Genomic DNA, 2,580 nt, shown 5'->3' on the forward strand with positions numbered 1-2,580 from the left:
AGCAGGAAAATCACACCACTTCACATCATGTGGTCCAGACTATTCCAAGGGGACAAGCCTATCAAGGGGAATCTGAAGGCAAAGGAGCTGTGTGTGGAGACCCCGAGCCGTGAAGTTGCAGGTGTGGCCCTTCGACACCTCGGCCCAGGCTCCCTCATGAAGCCAGGAAGCTTCCCTCCACTCAGATCACTCAGAGCCGCCCCAGACCACGACCTCACAAAGAACAGAAATTGGTTTAGACAGAGATCAGGCTAAGAATCTTTGCTCCAAAAATAACACTTGTGTCCTACAGGGAAAGAACACTCAAGCTTTTTCTTCACAAAGCAAGGCTAAGGCAGCTTAAAAACAAAGTCATTCAGTATTATGCCAGAGTGTTTAAAAGGGGGGGAAAAAAAAAAAGAGAGAGAGAGAGAGGAAGGAGAAGGGGGAGGAAAAATACCTGGTGAGTCTTTTTCCAAACAAACAACCTGTAGCACACTCTGTCAAAACATCATCATGACGGCCGTGGTCTGCCGGACACGAGCCTGCTGACCGTCCCCCAGAGCAGATACACACTTGGCCTCATGCTACCAAGAATTATGTAATGAACTCGTGGGTGCCCTTTGGCTTTGCACTGCTGTGCTGTAAACCCTCAGCCCAATGGCAGAGGTGGGGGATCTGCACGAGGGACCACCGCTCGGAACCATACCATTTGCTTTGCAACCCACGCTAGAAATGTTGGGACTTTTTGTGTTCTTGGTATGTCATTCCAGGCCCACGTTTCTGAGTAGTGAAAAATCAGTCTGAGACTCTCTCCTAAGGAGGAAATGCCTCTTCCTGGGGTTCTTATGAATACAGTGGCAACAGGGCAGAACTTTGAGAAAATGGTAGAATTGTCATCACATGACTAACTTCAACTTATCGCTGAGAAAAGAACGTTTTTCACTGACGACCATATCTGCTATGAGCTGCTTGATCCCACTCGCACTGATACTTTCTTTTATCCCCGAGTAATCACTTAACCCAGCACTGTCCAATAGATAAATGCAAAGCCACATACGGAATTTCAGATTTCCTAGCAACCACATTAAAAAAAGTAAAAAGAAACATGTGAAGTTAGCTTTAAAATATATTTTACTTGGCCCAGTATATGCAAAATATTATCATTTCAATATGTAATTGATATAAAAATTGCTAATGGAATATTTTACATCTTTTTTGTGTCCTGAGTTTTCAGAATATGCTTCGTATTTTACACTTACCAGTTCTAGCCACACACATTTGAAGTGCTCAGTAGCCACATGTGGCCAGTGTCTACCTTTTTGGACAGCACAGACAAACCTTTTGGATGTAGCTTTGTCATTCATAAATAAGAGAAAGTTTTTCTTATGTTTTTTTTTTTTCTAATCAGAATACCATAGACCATCTGGGTTAAAAAAAACTCTCTTAGGAATTAAAAATGATCTGACTGATGAGAACAGAATTTAAATAATATCTGACACAAAGTTTAGAAGTTATAAAATGGTTATACATTGACCACCGGCCATTTTAAGCAGAGTACCATTATTTTCAAAGTTTTACCCACCTGAAAAAAAAAAAAGTCTATTTAAAATGGAACACTCTATGTGATTACTAACAGTTAGGGTCCAGGGCTTTTCCCAACTTGATGAAACAGTAATTTTAGGTCCAATTAAAGAACAGCACTGAATACTTAGCTTAGAAGCACAGCCAAGTGCTGGGCACATTCAGGATACCCTGCACCAAAGGGGAAAAATATCAGAAATCTTGGATTGGAGATGTGGCCCTGTGGTTACAAGCACTAACTCCAGCACTGCTTGGGAGAGCTGAGTCCTGGCTCTAGCGAGTCCTAGCTGTGTGACCTTCTGCAAGTTACTTAACTTCTCTGAGTCTCAGTCTCATTATGTGAAAACAGAGCTAATGTTGATTCTTCTTTTTTTTAAATTATAGTTTGTGTACAATATTACATGTTACGGGTGTATAATATAGTGATTCACAATTTTTAAAAGTTATACTTCATTTATATCAGTGTTGATTTTTGAGTAAGTTCTTGAGAGAATTAAATGCCAAATAGTGCCTGGCACAAAGAAGTGATCAAAAAATATTTGATAAAATACTTTTTATCAAAGTATAAAAGTATCACTTTTATTTTATTTATTTTAAAATAAATTTATTTATTTTAAAATAAATAAATAAATAAATTTATTTATTTATTTTTGGCTGCGTTAGGTCTTCGTTGCTGCGCGCGGGCTTTCTCTAGTTGCAGTGAGCGGGGGCTACTCTTTGTTGTGGTGCAAGGGCTTCTCATTGTGGTGGCTTCTCTTGCTGTGGAACACGGGCTCTAGGCGTGCGGGCTTCAGTAGTTGTGGCTCGCGGGTTCTAGAGCGTAGGCTCAGTAGTTGTGGCACACCGGCTTAGTTGCTCCACGGCATGTGGGATCTTTCCTGACCAGGGATCGAACCCGTGTCCCCTGAATTGGCAGGTGGATTCTTTTTTTTTTTTTTTAACATCTTTATTGGGGTATAATTGCTTTACAATGGTGTGTTAGTTTCTGCTTTATAACAGAGTGAGTCAGTTATACAT

This window comes from Lipotes vexillifer, unplaced genomic scaffold, assembly GCF_000442215.2.
Source record: "Lipotes vexillifer unplaced genomic scaffold, Lipotes_vexillifer_v1.1 scaffold40, whole genome shotgun sequence".
In the NCBI taxonomy this organism is placed as follows: Eukaryota; Metazoa; Chordata; class Mammalia; order Artiodactyla; family Lipotidae; genus Lipotes; species Lipotes vexillifer.